Here is a 26,832-nt window from a genome sequence, read left to right as displayed (position 1 = left end):
ACACTCCACAGAGGCCAGTGTATCTCTCTGGCCTTGTGTGTGCTCTGGGGGACCTGTAACCCTTGGCACATCCTGCTGTGTGCATAAGGCAAGATTAGAGCCCTGTTGAACATCTGATTGTTGTTGTTGTTGTTGTTGTTGTTGTTGTATTTTATATTTATTTATTGCATTTTATATTTGTAATGTGCTTGATTTTTATGAGATTTTAACGTTTATGGTGGTAGCTTGATTTTATTGTAAGCCGCCCAGAGTCCCTCTTTTGGGGGAGATGGGTGGTAATAAAATTTGGATAATAAATAAATAATAAAATAAATAATAAGTAAACAAATTCCCACCCTCTCAATTCCTCTTTCAATTTGAAAGCAAAACATTGCATCGGTCTCCCCATTCTAAAAGAGGGGAACACACCAGCAGTATTCCCTTGCATGAAATGTGTTGTTTCCCATAACCATGGGATGGTCAAAGGGTATCAATGGACCAATGCTGGGTCTTTCACTGCAGAACCCTTCAGCTGCCCTGGCTTTCTGTGTTTCCACTTCCCCAAGGGCAGACATTGAGCGGAAACTCTTCTGGAAGCGGGGGTTGCTTTTTCAGTTTAGGAAGTGTGAGCAGCGGAGAGGGGTGGGTTTCAGAACGTTGAAAAATGACACTAGCAATTCAGTATGTGCCACAGGCTATAGCAAAACAACTTTCTAAGTTCCCCAAGAAAATTTGAAGCCAGTTCTTGATTGGTGCTCATAAGGAACATGTTCAGCTATTGTCTGCATAGATTTAAAAAAAAAATGCCTGACTCCCCATGACTCTGGATGTTTTACTCTATAAAAACTAGAACAATAAAATGGGAGAACAAAGAGATGTGAGTCCAGAAAAAGGAAGAACCATACCAACCAACCAAAATCTTACAGGGGTCTCCACCCTCCTACCCCATGGCTTGAAAAAATAGCCAGGTTTTCAGTTGTTTCCAGAACTACATTGGGGTGGGAGTCCTATGGATCCATATGGAAGGCAGGTACTGCAACAGAGAAGGCGCACTTCTAGGATCCCGCTAGATAACATTGTTTAATTCAGGGCACCTAGAAGATGTCCCTAGAACAATGGCACAGCAGTAACCTAGTACTGGGCAGAAAAATCATCTTGCAGTTTTCCCCCCAGTTTTCATCCAATCTGGTGCAAAAGGAAGTACTGTAATTCAAATATTGGTTGAAATTCTCATGAATATTAAACATGGTGGGGCTGGTGATTTTTATCAGAACTGTAGCGGTCAGAGAGGGAAGATTTACCCTTATCTTGAGGATAATTTCTCCTCTCCCCTATTCTTCTAAATTCTTTAAAGGAATTTAATCCTTCCACATAAGGAAGGAACTTGGACAGCAATGAAATGAATGAATGAATGAATGAAAGAAAGAAGAAAGAAAGAAAGAAAGAAAGAAAGAAAGAAAGAAAGAAAGAAAGAAAGAAAGAAGGATATTTGATAGGCCAAACTTGGGGTCAAATGTCCAGGATCCATTCAGTACCAATGTCGACCAGCAACACCAAATGCAAATAGAGTATTCTCCATTTTTAAGCAATACATGACAATATCAAAGGATACTCATGCCTAAACAACAACAACAACAATAACAGCGATATGTTAAGAGCAAGGTCAATAATTATTGAAGTGTCCCACTGGACAAAGGTAGCTGGAATCCCATGCAACAATTTACTACAATAGTGTGCTACAAACTAGACATTGTGGCATATTTTATTCCATTCACAGGGACTCTTGCTGTACAGTTGGCTTCCGGGCATTTCAGGGAAATGATCTTTGGAATGACAGTACCAGCTGAAAACTCTTGAAATGAACTGCAGTTTCCTGTTAAGCAGGAATTGACAAGAATGTGCGACTTCAGTCGCTGTTGTTGCCTGGGAAGCGAAAAGAATGGGAGATAAGAGATGCCCGCTCCTTCTCCACCCACAAAGGCCAGATAAGCATCATGCCTTGCAGACATCTTGTCCATGGATCTCAGCCCAGTATCTCTTCCTCCTCTCTTTATGTCCACACGCCTGCGTCATCCTGGGGCCGCCTTAGCGCCAGCCAGCCGCTTGATAACAGGAGAGATTGGAAGAGAGCAGCAGGGGGGAGCTTTCACAGCCAGGAGAACACCTGTCTTATCAGAGGATAACAATGTGGATGAGAAAAGTGTGACCTGGGGAGGAGGGAGGAAGAGGTGGAGACAGGTGCTTACAACCTTGTGGAGTCGCCCAGTATCTCACTGAGTTTGCAAGTCTGCCTGGAATTCAAAGGAGTGATGTCAAGTGAGCAGAGGTCAAGCGATAACAGGAGACGGGCTGGCGACATGTGCACACGTTTGGCATCAAACAAGCATGACTCAGATGAGAAATGCCACGTGTTGACCTGGCATTTCCATTTAAGTGGGAGGCAAATTAAACAGTTTCTCTTCTCCTAAATTTGCTTATTAAATGCCAATGCTTCCCCCCTGCCCTTCCTGTCCAGGTTGGGTTAGACCAGGGCTTCTCAACCAGGGTTCCGTGGCACCCCAGGGTTCTGAGAGAGGTCACTAGGGGTTCCCTGGGAGAGCACGATTTATTTAAAAGATTATTTCAAATTCGGGCAACTTCACCTTGAAGAGGTAAGTTTCAGCAGAAACACTGTTCATGGATATATACAGGAAATATATACCCTGTATATATAATTTTGCAACTTCTGGCCTATATTTGAGCCTGAATGTGCAGGGGTTCCCTGAGGCCTGAAAAATATTTCAAGGGTTCCTCCAGGGTCAAAAGGTTGAAAAAGGCTGGGTTAGAAGAACTGATGTCCCTTCACCCCAACTTCATGCCCATGGTGTTTATTTAAAAAACCACTAATCCATCTACTCTCACATCCCCATCTGCACCTGCCAAGTTCAACAGGTTCATCAATCTCTACCATGAAAAAGACCATGTTTTCTACCAAGTGCAGGGGGAAAAAAGGGGACCGTCACAATTCAATACCAAAAACATGTTTAGATATACAAGGACTCAAGGACAGGGTTGAATGAATTCAGCACCCAGAGTCTTGTGCCTGGTTAGAGTCTTCTGCATCCTCCTATTCAAAATCTTTACATTCTTTAAATCTCTCTAAGTTTCTCTATGTCTCATTAGGAAGATCTATTGAGCAAATTGGTGAAGAATCCCAAATAAAATCTTCCATCCCTATGGCTAGAGTGATATATATATGCAGACAAGTGGATAAAAATTAATGACAGCAACAGCCATAAGAAAGTGTGGCTTTAATGTTAACAAAACCTACAGAGACCACACTCTTGGAAAAAAGTCTTGGAAAATGAGGAGGTCAAGACCTTGTGGGATTTTAAAATACAGACCCTTGAAACACAACAACATTGCTTTTCCTGGGAAAGAAAATGGGAGTGGGGGCTTCATAGATGCTTCATAAAAGATAGCTAAACTGGTGAAAAATAAATGGAAAATGTAACGAAATATTAGGATTTGAAGTTGAAAAACTTTGGAAGAAAGAGTCAACAATAACACCAGTAGTAATAGGAGCTCTTGGAAACAGAGGAAAAGCTTTATTCGGAAGTTTGAAATCTACTCAGCATGGCTGGCTAGGGAGTTCTGGGAGCTGAAGTCCACCCATCTAAAGTTGCTGAGGTTGAGAAACACTGCCTTAGAGGCTGGATGCTGTGATACAGTTGGATAAAAGAGCCGGGCCTTAGAGATTCCTTGAGACCCCATCCAGCTCCATAATTTTGGATAAGATGTTGTGGTGCTTTTCCAGCCAGCCTTGAGCAAAACTCAGCAATACCCCTTGGCACTGCTTGGCTCCTTTTCTTAGAATATGCCATGCTAAAGTGTGTTTGAGCTACACTAAGTGCGAGTCACCCTTTACCTTCTTGGAACCTTAGGGAGCCACATGCACCGGTGTAACTGAGCTGACTTTAGACCCATAGCTGATACCAAGGGGAGACACACCCTTCGCTGAACAAAAATGAAAGCCAACTCTTCTAACAAAGCAGTTGCTGTGGCAGAGGTGCAGCTGAGATGACAGCCACATGGAGCAAGTTGTTTATGCGTGACCTATTCTGGGAGAACTTTTGAACTTTCCATGTTTCATGAAGAGCCAGTTCTAGGGTTACTCAGCGTTCCTGGAGGAGCGGAGCACGACTGTCGTCCAATCTTGTCCTGACAAAGACATGAATCAATGCAGAAGGGTGGCAACCAAGAAATAAATGCTAGGGAGGGCAAAAGAAAAGAAAAGAAAAGAATCTTGCACCATCTATGTGGAAATGCCAGGTTATTTCATGGCTTTCTTGCAGTCCTAGAAAAACTTAATAGTGTCAACAAAACCTCATAATCTGGGTTTCTTTCCATATTCAGGAAGGACATTGGAATATATCTGGCAAATTGTTGTCTTTGGAATGGAGGAAGCACTGGATGTTCAGCTAAGGACAAAAAGGAGGTCACTCAGAAGACTGAAGATATGTCATTGTGAGAACTATGGAAGTTATAGGTGTGACCCTAGCACCTGCTGATCTTTGTGTTCATGTGCTGGGAACAGTAGTGCTGTAGGCTAATGGAGCAAGCTCTGGGTCTTTTCCAAAGTTTTTCCTCCATGGGGTGAGAAGCTGCACCCAACTAGAAGGTTCACATCAGCTATGACACATCTTGAGGAAAGCTGAGAAATTAAGGTTAACCCACCACAAAGCAGGCCTCTAGATCTCCATGTGTAACATGTACATCTCAGGATAGCTGAGCAGGGCTGCTGGTAGCAGTCATATGATACGCCAAACCCCAAATTAGCTAACGACATTGGAGCCCATTGTAAGGACTGAAGCAGGTGATGTGGGAACCCAGCGGTTCTCAGGCGAGAGAGAACTGTTAGGTAAACGTGGAAGAGATTTTTTAAATCTCAAGGTCAGGATGGAAATGGCCAGATTTCCACTGAGTCAGACAAGTGGGAGGAGAAAGATAGAATTAAAACCCTGGAGTAGATAGTCACAAAGGCTTTGATTTCTGGGTTCTGTAGTAGGTAAACCCTTGGCACATATATGACTTCTATCTTGTCTACAACAAGACAAATTTGTTTACCTGTGTCATGTCTATGTGTTTCTGCTAGAAGCAACTTCCTGAATATGGGGTGAAGGGCTCAGAAAGTTGAGACTTATTGCCCATAATCCATTCCTTATATTTTAGCATTCTGTGCTTCCAGTAAGCTATTTTGCTGCTCCATTGAGGACAGGTAGAACTTTCTTCCCTACTGGAGAGAAGACATTGTCCTCCCCCACACCTGAAGACAGCATTTATTTTACTCCTCCGATGGTCTGTTGTCACCTTCCAACATCATCTTTCTGGACAACCATCTTCCATGATCCTCTGAAGAGAGGACTCCTTGTTATTCCTCTTTCTATCACTCTCAACTTCCCAATCTGAAAAAGTCTTCTGGGAGAAATTCCCCATTATTGTCTTCCCTTCGTGTTGAATGGAAGACCCTCTGTGGTCCTCTCTCCTCATTGTTAAGTGCAGGCAGATCACATTTGTTCTGTAGAAGCTGATCAAAATTCCCTTCTCCTTTGAAACGCTTATCAAAAGCAAAATTCTCTTTCACTGAATTGAATGAAATGGACTTTTCTCCCAGGGTGTTCGGGGGATGGGGATAGCAGAAATTTTTAGCACAGGCTGTAGATCTTGATCTACCTGCACTGTGCAGCTTTTATATTGTACAGGTAGTCCTCGCTTAATGACCATTCGTTTAGTGACAGTATGGACTTACGACAGTACTAAAAAAACGATTTACGGCTGATCCTCACACTTACAGTATGACTGTCACAGTGCCCCCATGGTCACGTGATTGCCATTTTTGACCTTCCCAGCTGGCTTCCAGCAAGCAAAATTAACGGGGAACTGTGTGATTCAATTAATGACAACTGCAAGAGGTCATAAAATTGGGTTGGATTCGCTTAACAACCATTTCACTTAGCAACCAAAATTCTGGTCCCAATTGCGGTTGTTAAGCAAGGACTATCTGTACATTGAACTTATGCAGATCTTGGCACTGCTTGTGTATCATGACTTACGCTTCCTCTCCGGAGACTGATATTAGAGTTGCTTGAATGACACTGAAAAGAAAAAATATATATATAATTGGCACAGTGTATTTTTTAGCTCTTGCAGAGCTGTAGATAATGCATTTGTTAGGGCTAATTGGAGGGAATTTTGCATCCTCCGAGACCCAAGAACACAAGGGCATTAACCACCAAAGATGAAGACGGCAGCTACGTCCTGGCTCCAGCGAGGCGAAGCAGCTTCGAGCAGAGTGGTTTAAAAGCAAAGGCAGAAGCATTTGCTACTTGCATTAAACGAGAGCTCATTTTTCCTCTGCACTTCAAACAAGGGGGGGAAAAAAAATCACAACCTTTCACTTCACTTCAAATGCTAAATGAATGGCTTTTTCATTTTTAACTAGAAGCCAAGGGCCCATCAGGAGTAAAACATGAAGCCCTCTAGAGATGGCGCATGGGTTATCACTGGGTTTGGCCCTCTTCTATCTGGAATAGATGTTGCAAGGTCCCCTTGCGTTTGCTACTTGAAAGGCTTTGTTGTGATGTGGCTTGGGGAGCGGACAGCTGCAGTTGAGTTAGATATGGTTAGTCATTGTTGAGGTGGGCAGTGGAAAAATGGCAACAAACAAACAAACAAATAAATAAGGTTGCACCGTGAAGTCTAAGTTCTGTGGATCCTGGCCATGTTTTACTACGCTGAGCAGCAAATTCATGCACATATAGAGGGTCAAGATGACAGCCGGGGCGATGCAACTGAAGCCGCATGTGTGTGATGCATGTATGTGTCACACACATAAAACCAGGTAGACCTTTGTTTGTACCATCATGGCCGCCATCATGACTTCTTTGACTGTAACTTACAGACACCCCTGTGCATATCTCGAGTTGCAGCAAATGGCAGGTGTCTGCTATGGGGAGGTCAAAATGGCAGCAATGGCCATATAACTGAAGCCCTGCTCTTCTTGATTGGCCTCACAGGACACACAAAGAAAAGGGGGGGGGGCTTGGAACATGTGGTTGTGGCCATCATCTTGACTTTTTGGATTCCCCTTGGACTACCTCTAAATGTCTGTAAAGTCCATTATTTAATGCCTCTAAAGTCCATTATTTAATGCCTTTCAAGTCCATTATTTAATGCCTCTAAATAACACATATTCACATTACACATTTCTGCCCAGCATTGTTTTGGTAAGTACAACCCTTAGGATAAGTCAGTTGGCCCCTTTGATATAATAGTTCTTTTTAAAAATTAGATAGGTCTTTAATGCACTTTTGCTGTAGTTGCTGTACCCCCGTAGCAAGTGAATAAAATAAAATTGAGACACATTTATATATTATAGATAAATAGGCATGCATATACAGGGGAATCCTCAATTTACTGAACTGGACTTCACGCTCAGAAAACCAAGTTTCCACCGTGATTTACATCATTTGCCTAAAATGTCTTCAAGCAATTGACACAAATGACTTTAATGCTATAAATCTCCAAGATGTCCTATTCTCTGATTCTATGTACATTCCTGCTTCACTAATATCCCCTCCCCACCAAATATCCATTATGATGAGGTTTCACTATATATAGGTAAAGACATAGTTAAGATTTAGTTACAATTTATTTGTCAGTTTTATAAAAATCACAGCATTGCTGGGCCCAGAACAACAGTAATAAATAATCTCTTTAATCTGGAAAACTGGATCCATTTGATCCGATGCAGCAAATACATTCCCACGTCTGATTTGGTAAACCAAATACCCAGATAGAATCATTGCAGCAGGGTGATTCAATCTGATTTTCCAAAGAAGTTCAATAGAAAAAGTTTTCCATACCAGCGCAAGAGGTTCCCAAACAGGTGTAAGAAGTCTAGCAAAGCAGCCAGATGTGTTGAATTTGTGAATGTGCTGCATTCAGTTAGTTTTAAAAGTTTGCACTAAATTATGTAGATGTATATTTCTCCAAACATAAGCATTTTTGTTGACAATTTGCTAAATGTACTTGGTTTTTGCACATTCTTTCCCTGCTATAATGCACTGATATTCATTGTTTTAATGTATATAAACATATTTCTTCACAGTAAATTCCAGCTTGGTATCAAATTCAAAAATAAGTTCTATTTTCTTCCCTATCTCTAATCCTGATGTTTTCTTCTTTCGGGAGCCACATGATAGGCACTTGGATTGCCACTTGGATTGGTTGATCTCGGGAAAAAGTCCAGAGACTAAAAGTCAACAGCTGGATTTATTATCTCCATGGCTCTCACGTAAATTACATCTGAGGATTAATTTATGGTGTTTTGAAACACTGTTGACTTATCATACAGATTGCTCTCTTGCACCTATAACTCCTGTTTACCTTTGAACACCAGAATAGTGTATCTAATGTGCAATTCAAGGGTTGGGGTGTGTAATAATTAACAAAACGTTGGCGGGGGAGTCATACTCCAATCCAATCGAATGCACCCAATCCATATGCCTCTGGGATGTCCACTCATTAACTCCAACTCCTATTCATGTCCAATATCTGAGAAAAGAGATAAGTTCACAGTTAATAAAGATAAGATGGAACAACTCCCGTCACAAATGCAGCCCCTGTCTATGGTTCGTGTTGTGTTTCTGATGGCATTGCTGGCTCAGGGAATGTACAATGATTGTATTGTTGTTTGATTAAGAAGTCAACAAATTCCTACGCAGGGTTACTGAGGTGGAAGTCCTGTCCTCAGCGGTTGAGTTTATATAACACACCATCTAGCCGAAGAGAGACAGTGTAGTGAAAGTGTTGGATGGGGAGCAGGAAGACCCAGGTTCTGGATTCCCTCAGCCACAGAAGCTTCCTGGGTGATGCTGGACCAGTCCCTCAGTCCAGCAGCCAGTGTGGGGTAGTGGTGAAGGTACTAGACCAGGAGCAGGGTCTAATCCACCTTCAGCCCCAGAAACTCATGGGGTGACTTTGAGCCAGTCCCTCTCTCTCAGCCCAACCTACCTCCTAGGATGGTTGATTGGAGGGAAATGGGAGGAAGGAAGGAATGGTAACTATGCTGCCTTGTATTCCTGGAAGCAAGACAGGGTAGAAATCTAATAAACACCCAGCAAAGAAAAAGGCACTGATAGTTTGTGGTTCCCATCCTGTGGAAAACCTGGCAATTGTCTTCTGCAAAGCAGGCTACCCTAGTAACCTTTAATTAGATTTAGCAGGTTGTGTGAATCCACCCAGAGAGGCTTATTTTTGACTAAGGTTCATACTGTTAAGTTTTCTTTAACTGAGTGCCAACCCTAGGTCTCAAGTTATTGTATTTGTATATATATTTTTTCTTTCCCAGGAAATGCAGGTAGCCTGAACTTTGGATATTTTAAAGAAAGAATAATTAATTTATTATTAATTATTAAATAATTAATAAGGTGATTAATTAATTACCACTGCTTTTATCCATTGCCACCAACACCTTAAATTCTACCAATCGGTTTTTAAGAAAGGGAAGCATATATCTACCTCTCTACCTACCTACCTATCTTTTAATTATTATGACTGCATCTTGCGGGGCAACTGTGACCCCAAAGGTAGTCACCAAACCAAATAACCAATGAATATTGATTAAAACAATGCATTCAGTGGAATATTGGCATTCCAAAGCAATCAATCTTTGAAGATCACATGCTGGCAACAAGCAACAGGGAATGATTGACATGTTATGCTCTACCTGCAAATTTTGTAGAGACCTCTTGGCTGCTGTTGGCAAGCAGCATTACAGAAATATTTGAAGTGTTCTAAGAAGTCAATACAGATGTACTTATGAAATATTCAGCTGATAGTCCTCTTTTATGCAAAGAAACTATCACTTGTGCTTGTTGGAGAGAACACTGAGATGGACATTCCCTGCCCTCCTGTCTTAATACTTTTGGGAGGGGAAAAAGACTTCGAGACTACAAGGACTTCACCACTCATCTTACTGCTAAGAAATGCCTTCTTGTGCTGATCCACTTCACTTGTCCTAAGGCTAAAAGCTCCCAGGATTCTCAGCCATAGAGCCAGTTGCCATGGGAAGTGTAGTACCCCATAACAATGGACACCAGGAAGGCGAAGGGGCCCATGTGGATTATCAGCTGAATAGCAGACACATTGCAGTTTCAGGAATTTTTCACTTTGGGCCATATGCCTGCTTAGGAGACCATGGGGTGGGACCATGAAATGTTCATACGGGCATAGTGCCATTTCAGAATGCAGGTGAGAGATGGCATGATGACAAAACAGGAAGGATCAGGGGGCAGCATTCTGGCTTCCCCTTTTCCTTGATGTGCTAGCTTTCCAAAGAAATCAAGAGCCTTGGGAATATATAGACCTAGAATACCCTGGAAGGCATTCTTTCTTTCATTGTATAGATGTCTCAATTGAAGCAAATATTTGTAGCTCAGGGTTGAACTGTGGCATCCTTGGTGCTCTCTGAGCCTTGTTGTTTCCTTGCAGACGTTTCACTGCCAGACTAGGCAACATCTTCAGTGTTAGAAGAGAGGGGGCCTTGCTCTCAGTTTATATATGGTGGCTTGCCCTGCTTGTGTTGGTGGGGGTGTTGTTCTCTCCTTGGGAGTTCTTTGATTGGGCTGTTGTTTGCTGCTTGGTTGATTGCCTGAGTTAATAGTTCCTTGATTAAGGTGTATTGCGCTGTTTGATTTTTCATCTGGTGTTAATCCTAGTGTTGATTTTTGCATATCTGGGTGTTGATTGCTGGCAAGGGAGTTTCCTGGTCTTTTGGCTTTTCTATTGTCTCTTTTGAATGGTATGTAAATGTTATGCATAGAGGTAAACAACATTTACACTCCCCCTTTGCACTGAAGATGTTGCCTAGTCTGGCAATGAAATGTCTGCAAGAAAACAACAAGGCTCAGAGAGCACCATGGACTCCACAGTATAGGTGTCTTCCTGTCATTTGGGAATGCTAGATATTCTATAACAACCATACAGACAAACCCATTGGCTGTTCTTTGACCTGGGCCTTTGTCTGCTGGTAGCTGGTGAACAATGGACTGTTTAATAAATATTTTTCTTTCCTTCCATATAATTTTTATTAAGTATTTTGAAACAAAGATTAAAACTAACAAGAGCTAATATAAAGTAAAGGAAAGAAAAAGGAAGGAAGGAAGGAAGGAAGGAAGAGAAGAAAGAAAGAAAAAGCCCAAAGTGCCAAAAGATAATTAAGAAATATTTTTCTGATGTCATTTCTACATCAATTTTGGTGCAAACATATCCTTACTATCTCATAAAAAGCCCTCAATTTTTAATGAGAAAGAGGCAATCTATTTCCTTCTTTCAAATTGGAACCCTACCATTACCAACAGTTGTGAAATTTCTATCTGTAGCAATTTCCTTAAGAAGGAATAAGATGGTCCGAATCTTGCAGTGATGACATTATGACTTCTTTTCTTTTCCTGTATGCCTATTTTACTCAATTTCCATTTTATCTGACATTTTATATCGTTTTACTGTGTTTTATTCAATTCTCCCCTTTCTCTGGTTTTTAACGCTCAGCTTTTAAGTTATGGTGGCTTTGTTATTTTTGTTTCTGAGTTGTTCTTTTTGCTGATGATTGAGCATAATTAAATAAATCTGAACTTGAATTTGCTTAATATCACCCCTGAGTTACATCAGCCCAGCTGAAAGCTTGCACCACACCAACACTACACAGATTTAGGTCTGTGTTCATAAAAACCACATCCACTTGGGACCCTCATCAACACAAAGACTCTTAAAAGCAGCTAATGAGGATTTTAATTTTGTCTTAAATACCCCTGGTACTTGGGAGACCTTGATAGCATCAGGCCGAGAATTCTCAACATCCTAGCAGCCTTTCCCTCAAATGTCAGTGTTCCCTAATTATTTCTTTTTGCTGCCCTGCGAATGATTCAGAAATGCTTCATTTCCAGATTCAGTCTTTGTGATGCATATCCTTCCTTCCTTTCTTTCTTTTACTGTACGATCTGCTAATGTGGGTGGAACTTGAGGTACAACTGGAACAGAGCTGAAGTGAATTCTCTGGTGTCCCAAGAGGTAAAAATGCTCTTCCTCTTTATGGATGTTATAGGGATTCATGAGCTAATCGGTACTTTACTTTATTGTCAATTTCTTCTTTCCAAGTTTTCCTGGGTAGGGCTTCAAGAAAACCCAAGCTCTTCCAAAAATGGACTCTTCAGTTGATCATGTTGCCATGTGCACACTGTGCATGGTTCCCTGCATATTGAGAATATCAGCATATTCAGTAGTGATAGGCCAATTGCTGGATCAGCATCCTATCTAAAGTACACAGAAATATTTTGAAACCTTCCAACAGTGCCATTAAGGCAACATGAGATGATACAACAATGATCTTTAGGCAGTTAGAAGGCCAGTGGGCCACGGTGGCTCAGTGGTTAAGATGCTGAGTCAGAGGACCATTAAGGTTGACAGCTCGGCAGTTCGAAACCTGAGAGTGCAAGCCATGTGATGGAGTGAGCTCCCATCAACTTGTCCCAGCTCCTGCTAACCTAGCAGTTTGAAAGCTTGCAATTGCAATTGCAAGTAGATAAATAGGTACTACTTTGGTGGGAAAATAACACCCCGGGCAATAGTGATGTCACCGGCAAATCCTTCCAACACAGAAGCGCCTTGGTAGGTGCTTCTGACATGGAAAAAAAAAAGTTAGAAGGCCTATGGAGCCTTCTAACAAAGTCTCACTTGCTCCAGGAAGCAGGACCTTCACCAAGAGAAGTTTCAGGTGGTTTCATCTAAAGATGGAGAACTTCCTGACATAATGGGCTTGCTTTGGAAGACTGTAGATTTGTTTTTCTTGAGTTGATCAACCTTGGCTGAACTCTGAAAGCTTAACTTGGCTGGGTCTGGTTAGTACTTGCATGAGAGATCACTAAGAAAGCCCAAGGCTACAGACAAGGCCAGGAATTTACAAAAAGATATTCTAGAAGAAAGCAATGGGAAACCACTTCTGTATTACTGGCAAAAAAATACACTGTTGTATTAATCTAATCAACAGTCTTAAGACCATCTTTACTCTGCTGCTGTTCAGAAGAGCTGTGAAGACCTGGATCTTCACCCAGGCCTTTGGCAAGAGAGAGTTAGACCCCTTGCTTCATTCCACCTGGTCTGTCTCATTTGCCATCTTTAATCTTGTATTGGTTTTTACTGAAATTTCTTTCTTTGATTATTGTGAGCCACCCTGAGTCATTGGGACTTGGGCAGCGTACAAGTTTAATAAATTATTATTCTTACTTTAAACCAAAGCTGGAAGGCTGCTGATCAGGGTTGCTCTATTGCTACAGAGGGCACTCACAGATAATCTTAAAGATCCTTTCCAAGTTCATGATTCTCTTCTCTTGCCACAGAATGGTAGATTCAGAGTTGGCAGCTGCTGGGGCTGGTGGGCACGTTTTTCAAATTTCCCAAACATTGGATGATTTTTTCCTCTTTTAATCTAGCCTGATTTGTTTCTCAGCAAATAAATCTCAGTATCTGGAAGTTCGGAGGAGAAGGGGAAGGGGAAGGGAAAGGAGCAGGAGGAGGAGGAGGTAGTATAGGGGAAGAGAAGGAGAAGAAGGAAAAGGAATCTGTAAAAGTAAAATACCTCAAAGTCTGGCTCAAAAAGTCCCTCAAGTCTGGCTTATTTCCTGGTGACTTCAGGGACACCTCTTTGAAATGATATGGATGCGATTTGCCATTACTGCCTTCTGGGTTTTTTTAAAAACATTATTTCCCCAACTAGCCTCTGACCTTGGGATTCCATGGTGGTCTCCCATCCATGGAATCATCCAAGATCAGCCACCTGCTGCCATCTGCTGTGACAAAGGGGACCTCCTAATCAATGGGAAAAGGGGGATGACGATAAGACAACCACCATTTTTAAAACCCCTCCAGTGACCCTGGACATCACACCATTCTAGGGTAATCCTGCTTCCTTGCTTATCTCCACGGTGTGCCAATGAGGGGAATGGCATCTGCCATACAACAACTGTGGAAATTTCAAGGAAAACCCTGCAAAGCAGCACTCTTTTCCCAGGGAAGAGCAGGCTTGTAGCTAGCCCAAAGACCTTGGGGTGGGCAGCTGAAAAATGGGACGGGGCGGGTGCTCGCTTGAAGCAGCCTGGGCCATACTGTTTCACCAGGAGAAAAAAATGGGGTGGGGACGGTGAAAGCAATTCAGAGGGTGCTCATCCCCCAGCCCTCCCAGCTGAAGGAGAAGCGGGAATGCAAGTGGTCCAATGTTTTCTCAAGAACTTGGGGTTAGCTCTCAACCGCAGCCCACTGGAGATCCTTCTCAGCCTTTGGATTCTGGGGTCAGCAGTTGGGCAGGAAGAAAGAGAAAACCTTGAACTGGTTTTGACACAGTTCAGGGCAAAAGAGGTAGAGAGGAGGGAGGAGGAAAGCATGTCTCCCACCCGCAGCCTGATGTTTATGGCCGAGCCTGTCCTTATCAGGCGAGCAATAAGGAGGAGTGCGGAAGGAGACAGAAGATGGGATGGGCCCGTGGAACTCTGTGGCCATAAGCAAGTTATTACAGGTTGGCTGGCGCCACCGTGTCTGCATCAGCTCCTTTCAATGGCACAGCGAGAGCCGAAGGAGGCGGACACCGGATGGCTACTGGGAAAACACTGGGCAAGAATCAGGTGGCCTGTTGCCTGCGTGCAATGACAGGTGGACAGCTGCTCCTGTCGGTGGAAGCAAAGCACCCAACAGGAGCAGCTGTCCACCTGTCATTGCTGCCTGTCCTTCCTTGGTGGCAGAGGGATACAAGCCATCTTTTGCTGATTTACTATATGCTGCCTCCTTTTGAGTCCCTCCAAGGACAAGATTGAAATCATCATCACCATCATCATCACCATCATCACCATCATCATCACCATCATCATCACCACCATCATCATCACCATCACCATCATCACCATCACCATCACCATCATCACCATCATCTATTAAACTTGTACACTGCCCAACTCCAATGACTCCTGGTGTCTCACAATAGTCAAAGAAATTACAGTAAAATCAACAAAAGATAAAAGATGGCTAGCTTACCAGACGGGTTGGAATGAAGCGTAGACCTGGTGGAGCCAGGTCTTCACTGCTCTTCTGAACAACAGCAGAAATCTTTGTGGCAATGTAGATTTACCTTCTTGAATGGTCCTGGACTTGCTGGGATGCAAAACTTAAAAGCTCTTTTTTATTATTTGTCCAATTTATAATCTGCCTTTCACTCCAGAGGTTGACATAATCCTTCCATCTTCATTTTTCCCTTCCAGAACAATCCTGTGGGATACAATGGGATGGACTTCCATGGTTGATGATGGCCTTCCCCTGTCTTAGCCCATTGCCTTAATCACTACACCACATTGGCTTGGAAAGATCTCCTTGTCAAATGAGTCTTCTCCCTATCAGACATACAATAACTTTTACAGTCATTCTGCATTTCTTTCTCATTGTGTTCAGCTTACTTTCCTTTTCTCCTGACACATCCAACTCTCCCTTCCTTACAACAGAGTGGCAAAAGAATGGCCTTGTGTACAACTAGACACCCCGTGACCTGCTGGGTCATCGTTTCAGAGATATTTCCTTACCAGGTTCCTCAATGCCTTCAACAATGGCAGAGCTTCTAATGTACTAGAAAAGTTCTTAAAAATTCTGGGAGACATTCAGAGATGTATCTGCCTTGAAAGTAGCCCATGCTGAACTGTATAGCCCAGCCAAACATCAGGAGCTGACCTCAGGAAATGTTTTATGAAATTTTGTATTATGTCATAAAATGTTTTGTGCCTAAGGCAGGACTAGAACGCACCGTCCCTGGGTTTCTAGCCTGGTGCCTCAACCACTACACCAAAGTGGCTCTTTCAGTCATCCCTACTATAAACAAAAATGAGTTCTAGTTCCACCTTAGGCACAAAACCAGCTGGGTGGCCTTGGGGCAGTCCCCCTCTCTCAGCCCTAGGAAGGAGGCAATGGCAAACCACTTCTGAAAATCTTGCCAAGAAAGCTGCAAGGAATAATAATAATAATAATAATAATAATAATAATAATAATAATAATAAGTTGGGGTAGAGGTTCAGGCCCCAGGCTAGAAACTGGGAGACCGTGAGTTCTAGTCCCACCTTAGGGACAAAGCCAGCTGGGTGACCTTGGGCCAGTCCCTCTCTCTCAGCCCTAGGAAGGAGGCAATGGCAAACCACTTCTGAAAATCTTGCCAAGAAAGCTGCAAGGAATAATAATAATAATAATAATAATAATAATAATAATAATAATAAGAAGAAGAAGAAGAAGAAGAAGTTGGGGTAGAGGTTCAGGCCCCAGGCTAGAAACTGGGAGACCGTGAGTTCTAGTCCCACCTTAGGCACAAAGCCAGCTGGGTGACCTTGGGCCAGTCACTTTCTCTCAGCCCCAGGAAGGAGGCAATGGCAAACCACCTCTGAAAAACCTTGCCAAGAAAACTGCAGGGACTTGTCCAGGCAGTCTCTGAGAACTGGACACAATTGAATGGATTAAAAAAAAAAACCCTATAAACACCACTCCAGTTTTGAAAGCTGCCATCTGTGTGATGCAAAAAGGCACATGGAAACCAATAAAACAGAGGTTTAGATGTCTTCCAGGTAATGCTGTGTTGAAATCTGCTTTGTGAAAGAGGCTTCTGGTTTGGTTTTATTTTTTTAAAATCTTATTCCAGAGTCATCAAGTAATTCTTTTGACTGGCTCTTGGTGGAGTTTTTGAGCTTATTTTACTCTTAGTGGAGGCTAATATTGTTGAATGGAACACCTATTTCCATCACTCTGATGCAGCCATAACTGCCTGCACTCCCAATCTGAAAAGCCCCCATGGAAGGAGATGCCTTCACCCTTGAGAGCGAAGCCTGGGAAGCTACAGAGATTGATAGAGAGAGGATTGTGGAGTGAAAAACAAAAGACATTCAAATGCATCCCATGGCTCTTCAGAACTAAATAAATACAAGAATACAATACTCGTAAGATTATCATCCAAATTCTCTTCCTCTATTTGAATGAGAAATCATTAAAAAAAAAAAAAGTAAAAACATCAGGTAAAGACTTGGAGGCTATATTCAGAGAACATGCTAAGCTTGGTTAATTCTAAGAATTGTTTTTCCTTTGTGGCACTAGTTACAGGTCATCCCACTGCTAGGAATATCATTTGAATCTGTTTTCCCCTAACCTGAGCTAAAAATGGAGGCCTCCATCAAGGTCTGCCCCCCTGAGAATTACTCATTTCCTGTTTCATCTTTCCCTTAGGACCATGAGACTGTAGATATACTCCTGAATCCTTAAAAAGACAAACACACAGAATCATCCAGCAGGGATAGAGAACTTGTAAGACCAGGATCTGGCTGGGTTTTCAGAGTTTCTGTGCTGAGACAACATCTTTCCTAGCCCAGCTAACAAAGCAAATTGGGAGCTGTCCCTGGTCCTGATTGCTGTTTGCCTGAACTTGGTTAAGACTAAGCCAGCAATGAACTGCTTACTTTGACCTCTCCTATCTCAGTGTGACATAACAGACCTTAGCCTGATGGACCTGACTGGACTTGGCTTGACCTGCATGATTTGATTTACTTTAATTAGATCTGCCCAATTTATCTTGCTCTTTCCCTGTGAGCTTGAAGCCCTGACAAAGAAGGGAGGGATCAAAAGACCTAGTAAACAGCAAAAATGGGCCATTTCTTTTTCAGAGATGATTTTTGTTTAAAAAAAATAATCTAGAAATGTTATTTTCTGAGCCTCTCCCACAACTGTCAGAAAATTTCAGTTCTGGATACTATTAAGAGAAATGCCTTCTGCATCTGCAGTATCTGTGAATAACTGGAGAATAAGATGAATTGAATGTACGTATATTTGAATTGGACAGTTCTCAGTTCTGTAATTAACATACTGTTACAGAAACATTTGGAATAAGGAGGGATATAAATGCCTCCTTGATATAGCAAGTAATGCTTGAACTCTCCCCAGATTCAATTATCTGTTTAATGTAGAATCCAATCTCCCAATGGATTTTATTGTACTTACAGTTACAGCTAAAGAACACTCAACCACACTTACTCTCCTGACAGGCAGTTATTGGGTGAGTGATGTATCTTAGTTACTGCTTCTATGGTTAGAGAGGGCAGGTGAAAAGAAATTGATGGCAAGCTACTTCCATTCAGGTGTGCCTTCCCCATGCAGTACTAGTATATCATGTTGACAAAACACTAAAAAAAAAGTACATTATTCATTTTGTTTCCAGCATTAATTGATCAGCAGAGGGTTGACTAGATGGACATTGAAGATCCTTTCCAACTCAATGGCTGTGTTCATAAAACATACCAGACCAGGTCAGTTAAAGACTTGAATGGTGCATTCATACAGCATGGTAAACCTGGTTAATTTTAATTCTAGGTAGATATTTTTGTGGATTAGCACAGTGTGTGGTGTGAACTCAAGCCTGTTTAGGTCATGGTACAGTATAGTGTGCAAATCCAGAAATGCCTAGTTCAGCAGCCAGGATGAGTGTGTTTTGTGAATACATCCTATGATTCTAGTTAAACAAGAATTCAGGAGGAGTGGATGGCAGAATGAAACCATAGAGAAATGTTATGGGATGAGGAAAGCTGGTCAATTCACTCTTAATGACAATATGAGTCATTTTATTTCAAGCTGACTTTCAATTTTGGTACGGTCTTCCAATAATTCTTTCTTTTCAAGAATTGTAAGCCTGCTGAGTTTTGACATTCTTCTGTAAGCCAGAATGGTCCATTAGTCAATTACTCACTGGTAGTGACCTTTCCTAGGAAGTCTTTATGACAGCTGCATTAATAACCACATTTTTTGTGCAGCAATTAACATTATAAGGCCTTCACTCTTCATTATAAACTGGGTTTGTGGAGGAGGGAGACTTCTAGAATTCATGAGCTTGACCTAGAAGCCAAGGTAGGATCAACTGAAGTGATCTCAGCAAGAATTCCAAGAGGGTATGTTCAGTTCATTGGGTTGAGCAGGGGAGGGCAAGACTGAAATTATTGACTCTTAGTATAGTGATGACAGCCCATAAGAGAAATACAATCTGCTCCACAAAGATTGGTTTAAATGGTTGATGGTAAGAAACTGCCTTCTACCAAATAAGGGGTTTGTGTCATTGCATGTTCTGAATCAACCAGATGTAACACTCCAGGTTCTCAGGCAAAGATAGTCTGTGGAGACAGACATATAGGGAGAGTCCTCCAGAAAAAGGGAGGATAGAAACCTACTGTATTTATGCAACTGGAAACTCATCAGATACATGAATGTGGATTTGGGCTGTAGATCTTCCTTCAACACCAGTGATGGAACACATCTTCTAGCATACATAAAAATAGCAGGCTAGCTTGGGGATAATTAGAAACAACTGGTGATACTATCTTCTGGGCCTCCCATGCACTTTGGTAGCTGGAAGTGACTGAAGTGATTCTTTTCCAAGCACAATTCTCACAAAATTCCTCTTAGTAAAATGTACTTAGGTGATTTTATTATCTACCTACCTACCTACCTACCTACCTGCCATCCATCCATCCATCCATCCATCCACCCATCCGTCCACTATCTACCGTCTATCATCTATCATCTATCTATCTGGTTGCTAGGCATCAAAAATGACTTGATGGCACATAATCAATCAATTGAGATGAATGGAATGGGGTTACAAGAATTGCAGCAACTGAATTCTTTTGGTTAAGAAATAAGAACTAAGAATAAATATATCCCCATGTACATTAGTGCAGAAACTTCCAGCTTTTCTTTCTAATAGCCTTACTGTGATCCAGGGGGAGCTGATTTCTTTTTCCCCTCAACAGATGACAGAAAAGCTTGCAACTGGCCATTTATATAAGTGTCTCCTTAATCTTTATCAGTCTGGGTATCAACCTTTATATTGGAGATCTCAACCACTTCACATCCAGTTGGAGAGAAAACGTGCTGTCTGATTGCTATAGGTTTCTCACAAGCTATTCCAGAGGTCTGGAGCCACCTCTAAAAAAGCCTGGTTTCTTAACACCAAACAGAAGTGAGTGAAAAAAATGGAAATTCTGTTTTTTGAAGAGCACTGATAGAAATAAGATAGGGCCAGGACAAGCTGTAAATGGGTGTTTTATTTTGTTGACGGTCTAAGTGAAGAGTGTCCATGAAGATGCTTTATGTTGATGGTCTAAGTGAAGAGTGTCCATGAAGATGCTTTATGTTGATGGTCTAAGTGACGAGTGTCCATGAAGATGCTTTATAAAATGCCCCCATGAACTACTCAGGCATCCTCCAGCATATCCAGGAGTCAGAAGAGACCTCTGTGCATCTGCTGCATATTTGCAAAAGACCCTCCTGATAATTGGAAATGCCAGAAGCATCTTTGAATGACGTGAGACCTTCATGGAATAAACAGTTTCACCTCTGTGCAGAAAGCACCTTGCTAAGGTGAATTGCAGGAGTCTCACACACCCTTCACATATATCATATCATAACTTGCATTTCTTGTGCTAGCAAATAAAATGGATTGCTTCAAAAAACAACTCTCTCTATTGTTTTGATTGTGTTGCATGCTCCACCCTATTTTCTCCTTGGAGTAAATGAGGTCTGAGCATTCCAAAGATGCAGGAGTCTGGGAGTATTTGATTACATTTCTAATCCACCAAAGTTGTGATGCTAGAGAAATTAACCATGATCCATGTCAGCTATTCCTGGAAAACCAGAATGGGACCAGCTAATTTAACCAAGCAGGGATTGGTGAACCAATCCTAAACTTATATCAGATGACCTTTCCAATAAACCTGGGGCCAAATTCTCAAGTTCTTTGAAGGTTAAAACTGACACTGTCAATTATGGCAGGGAATAAATAGGAATTTGGCAGCCTGTTCAGCAAATCTGAGATCAGCATAACTTGTTCTGAATGCTGAGTTGATGTTGTCTTCTCTACCCATCACCATTTCTGAGCTGTTTCTATGGATGGCTTTCTCCAGGGCCTTTTACCGTCACCTAGATTGGAAGTAACCCAACTGGATGTAAAAACTGTAAAAGAAAGAATCCAATGAGGTCAATGCCCTCGCCTGTTGTAGCTTCATTAAAGTCCCCGAGCAATGCTTTGGAGTCATGGCTTAATCCATAGTTGAGCTCTGGGTGGGAATTTTAGCCTCCTTGCCCATTGCTACTGATCTGAAGATAGCTGGAAGCATACCCTGGGAGTAACAGACACTGATAGGCATCAGATACTGTCGCTAGTGAAGGAAAGGGGTTGTAGAACCATAACCCTTTATGGCAATCCCTCCCAGGGCCTTTTCAAAGCTGGAGGCTATCTTGTCCTAGATCTTCAGAGGAGTCAGTAGAAAAAAAAAAGAAGGCAAGTTTCAGGCATCATAATTAAGGGTAGCCTTGCAACAAAGAGCTTGTAATCCTTGATTTTATCCTGAGGAATTACACTAGCTGAGTTTTTTGCTCTTTTCATCTCCAGGGTTGTGACGGCTGTAAGCCAACAGTCAGAAAGAGGCAGAAGGTGACATAATTCTCACTGGGTTTGCTTGGGGGTGTCAGCGTCCAACATTCATCACACAGAGCCCCCTTTCTCCTGCTAGTTGTTGGTTCCCTGGGGAGGGGACGAGGTGCCCTTTTAACATCCACTGACTGAATTTTCTCTACCTGCACCTTGGGAATAGTTTCATGAGAAAAGCCCTCCTCCTCCTCCTCCTCCTCCTGTCCTCCTCTTGTTCTCACACAACATAAAACAATGCAGCAAAGTTATAACCAGCTCCTTTGGTTCTGAGAAATAGTGTTATCACAGATCCTACAGATATACATACGTTGGATAAGCAGAAAATAATACCAGCCCTGGATCCCAAGGGAGAGTTTTTCATGCTGTTTTCTGGGAAGCAGATAAGCTCCCTCCTTCAGATTTATTGCTTCCCCCCTCCTGTTTACAGTGTTACTTATTTTCTTAAGCACAAACATCAACGTAAGATTAAAAATGTGTTGGGGGAGCTAAACATCCTATTCATATATCAACAGACATGTAAGGCTGACCCCCCAAGATATTGAACTATTTCTGGCTGTATCAAAAGACTGCCCTTGTGTCAACGTTGCTTCACTGTGGACATCTGTTGGATTTACTTGCCATTGATTTCAGCTGCCTTTCCTTGCTTCCATCTCATTTCACAGCGACATAGGATTGGGTACAGAGCATCGTTCGCTACATGGCTGGCGGAGGTCATGCACAAGGCTAATCCAGGATGGATGGCAAAGGACAGAAGCAAACATGTGCGGGATGGCATCTTATGAAAAGCAGGGATGGCAGATAACTTCAGAGAACGGCGGACCACCCAGTTAACTTGGAAGATGCCTTTCATTTCCAGGCAGTGAGACAGTTAGGGAATCTTAAACTCGGGATTTAGCTGACGCACAGCCTTCCTCTTTAGATGCTAAGAGGTGTTACATCACATGGTCCCATACGCAAAATATACGGTGATTAAGCAGTCAAAAGAATCAGCTCTCTTCCTTCCCAAATTCAGCAACTATCAAAGGCACATCTAAATTAGCACATCGACTATACTGACTGTTCCAAGAGAGGAGAACTTCCATAGCGCAGGGTTGAACTGTGGAGTCCCTGTTGCTCTCTGAGCTTCATTGTTTGCTTGCAGACGTTTCATAACCCAACTAGGTAACATCGTCAGTGCTGGGTAGTGAAACGTCTGCAAGCAAACAACCAAGCTCAGAGATCACCAGGGACTCCACAGTATATTGACTGTGGATTTTATCTCGGACTGTTTTCTTCTTTAAGCTGCCCAGAGCCATCTTGTTTGGGTTGGGGTGACCATATAAATTATTAATAAAATAAAATAAAAGTCCTTGCTTCTTCTTCCTCAGCTAGGCAGGGCGGTTGAACCTCAGGTGATGAAAATGGTACTGTGCTTGCAACCTGAGGCACAGCTAGCAGCATCCATAGCAAATTGTGATGTTTTCAAGAAGACCACGTATGTGTGATGGCTTTACCTCACAAATGCTGATATGTACTTGCATCACAATGTCTGATGCATGGATGCAAGTTTTGATATATGTGTGATAACACAATCCTCTACCTATTATCTGTGGTCACCACAGGTGGCCAAAGTTACAGACCTCTGACTTACTTTGCACCAAGTTTCCCCAATGCATCACTAAACTTTGAAGGACAAGTACAACCAATTCCCAAACACCGGGCTGGGACTCGGTGGCCTTCCAGATGTTGCCAAATGACACCTCTCAGCATTGCTTACTATTGGCCATGTTGTCTGGGAGCTGTGGAGAATTTTAAAAACTTTATCGACCATATAATATAGACTTACAATTTTGGAATGAACTGAAAAGCTCTGGCAAGTACACATTTCAGTGAGCGAGGATAGTTGGCTTCTCAAAATGTAGAGACCGGGGAAAGAAGACGATTTATTTTCATTTGCTCCCGCTGTGTATGCAGGACTAAATCTGTTTAGCGGGACTAAATCTCTCTCTCTGTCTGTCTGTCTCTTACTCTCTTGTATCAGTCTAATTAAGCAGGCAGGCAGAAGCCTTTTGCTCCAGTTGCCCAATTAAGATTTACAGCGAAGAGCTGTGTGTACCTCTCTTGAGTCCCATTTGGTCTAAGAGATGACAATTGCAGGAGACAAAACGAAGGGCTCTCTCTTGCCAGCCCTGGGTGAGTCTGGTTTCTCTGCTGAAGAAATTAATGATTTCCACTATTCTCTTCCTTTATTGTTCACATCCTTCTGCCATCCATTTCCCCTGAATTTCAGTTGGAGGACAATGACTGCAACGGTGCTGATGAAGATGATTCTTATGTATTGTCTTGACCATTCCTCAAGTGCCTGTCTATAATTACTAAGATACTATACTCCTCTCTCCTTTAATGGACCATTCTCCCAGGTACATATGCCTCCAACAGAGGTCCCCCTTTGGGGGGGGGGTCAATGGGTACATCCAGCATCAGCTGATTGCTATGGGAAGGATCTGACCATTCTCCATATAGTTGTTCCAGACTATAAGTGCCTGCTATGGTCAGTTGCAAAATGTCCATACCATCTCCCAGAATGGTTGTTCTGGGGGAGATCTTGCCCTGTCACCAAATGTTACCACAATAGGCCCAACTAATCACAAACTGATTGGGCCATGTAATGATGCAGATATGAAGGGCAAAAGATGATTATATGTAATCATGAAGGTAGCAACTGTTTGGAATACCTTCAATCATATTTATTTTTCTCCAGAATAGTACATCAGCTGCTGAGGGCAGCTGCAAATCTCAGTCTCTACGCAGCTCTAGAAACTAATGTTCTTGGAAGGCAAGGGGATGATGCCAAAAGAAAAGTAATTACTAAAGTAAGAATTTAACTTGAAGACAGAGGTGAAGTCTGAGTTCTAAACCACCAGCCTTCTCAGAGTTTTCTGCTCCAGGAGACACCACTTGACTCCTAAGACAAATGGAACTTTCCAAAGGCCATTATTTATGCATTTGTGATATTTAATGAATACGTAATGTTCCTTTGTTAACACTGGCAGAGGAAACTGAACAACAACACAGAAACAAATCCACCTGAATTGGAACAAACCCATGCACACACACACACACATACACATGCATAAACACTCACTCTTTGCGTTGAGGACATGATTGGTTGAAGATTGTCCTGCATTAAGACAGAAAAAGCAGTGACCAGGGGGGTGTCCCCATCCATCCATCTCAGATTCATCTCTCTCTGTATCTGCTTGGGTGCAAATTGCTCCGGGATGAATGTGCGTGGATATGTGTGCACCCCTGTGAATGGTCTCCCTTCTGTACTTGCAAATGTCCATGTGAAAAGAGAACCAGGACACTGGGACAAATGTTTTTAGCAATACCACCCTATTTGCAGGTTTTACTATTACCAGGGTGGGGAGTTAACACAACACACTTAACCCAGTCAGTTAAAGACCAGGCGACTGTATTCACTCAGTCTGCTAAGCTTGGTTAGTGTCAACTTTAGTTTATATGTGGCTTAGCAAGCAGTGCAAACCCATTTGGTTAATTGATGATTTAAGGTATTGTGCAAGCCCAGAAAATAATTAAATTCAATAACCAGGACAACCATATTATATACAGTAAGTATAGCTACAGGGGATTTAAGTCTTTTTCCCCTAACATAAGAGAAAAAATTAAAGAATATCTGCCAAGCATATCTGTATTTTGTAATGGTATAGGCCAGCGTATCACTGCAGGACTGCAACAGTGGGAAGATGGGCAAAATCCTTTTCCTTCATTCCTTCCTAACTCCTCTTCCTCTCCATTCAATTGAAAATACAGGATCAATAATTAAGACCAAAGAAGTCGATGTTTCATACATTTTTCATTATAATCTGCTATTAAACTGGAAATACAAATTGCACGTATCCAAAGAACAGGAGAGGTCCCATATTTGGTCGTGCCTCATCTTTTGAAAAGCACATCTCAAAGAAATCCATATTTTTTAATAAAATAACAGAGAGGGGAAAGATAAATGAGGCTAGGAATGAGTTGCTTACTTAAAGTCATCAAGCAAACTCTGGGCAGATGTGAGATTCCAACAGGATTCTTCCAGATTCATAGAACAGTCTCTTAACTCCTGTATTGCTCCTGTTTCTGTGATATGTACCTACTGATAAGGCTCTAGTGATGTTCAAACATGTGTGAATATGAATAAGGAGGTGCCCGGCCCAGCTCTTAATTCTGGATAAATCTCTGCCTGGTGGCACCAGTTTAATACTATTAAACCTCAACCAGCATCTTGCAATCCTTAATTAGTTTGCCTTCAAGTTTTGTTCTGCTAGTTGAGTCTTATATCCTTCCTTCTTTGCTCTGCTGTCCTGAAGGATTGTTGCTAGCTATAAAGATAAACAAAATAAGCCTTGCATGATAGGGCTTTCCAGATCAAAGCAAAGCTCCTGGCAAGGACCCTATTCTTCTGCCAATTTATTAGGTCAGATAAGGTTCTCCAGAGATTGCCTACAGGGTGGTTAAGACTTGAGGCTGGAAACAGACAGAAATAACCTACTTCTAAGCATTGCTTACCCCATGTGATAAACCCTTCTGCATTTGATGAGACTTGGACCACAGTTTGATGTTCTGGAGAAGGCCCTGGTGATCCTTCATGGGATCATGCTGTTACTAATATCTGCTTGTTCTGGATCTCATTTGGACAAAGAAATCTATTGGGGTGAAGGGAAGAGGTAGATCATCCAAGTCCTCCTAGACTCATGCTGGTGGGGAGAATTGTGGATGGAGAATGGACTGACTCAAAATATGTTCACCAGCCCAAGAAGACAGCCTCATGGGTTGAGGCTACGAGACTTCCTGACAACCCCTGTTTTCATGTTACGCTGAATTTGCCAACCCTTGTGAAAGTCAACACCAATGAAAGAGGAAGAATCTGAGATTCTGTGATATAAACCAAATATATTTGTTCATGCAGGTGGGGGTTGGGAGTGGTAGCTTCACCCTTCAAAACCTGGTTTTGAATCAGTTGTGACTGTAATCCTGAACTGAGGTTACTGCTGTAAACTTGAGAAGGTTGGGTGGATACAACAAAGTCTTTTCTGCACTGGGATTGGCTGACCTAACTGGAATTGGCCTGGACAGATGAGTCTAAGAATTCGTTTCCTTTAAGAAGAGCACTGGGGGGGTGCGGGGGGGAGGGAACCTGTCAAAATGGCATCTACTAGCTCAGGCTAAAGGCTGCCTCAGTGACATGTCTTAGTTTGTCCAAACTGGTTTTCTTGTCCAATTAA

Source organism: Candoia aspera, chromosome 15 (assembly GCF_035149785.1).
Source record: "Candoia aspera isolate rCanAsp1 chromosome 15, rCanAsp1.hap2, whole genome shotgun sequence".
Classification (NCBI taxonomy): domain Eukaryota; kingdom Metazoa; phylum Chordata; class Lepidosauria; order Squamata; family Boidae; genus Candoia; species Candoia aspera.
Note: the sequence above shows the minus strand (reverse complement) of the source record.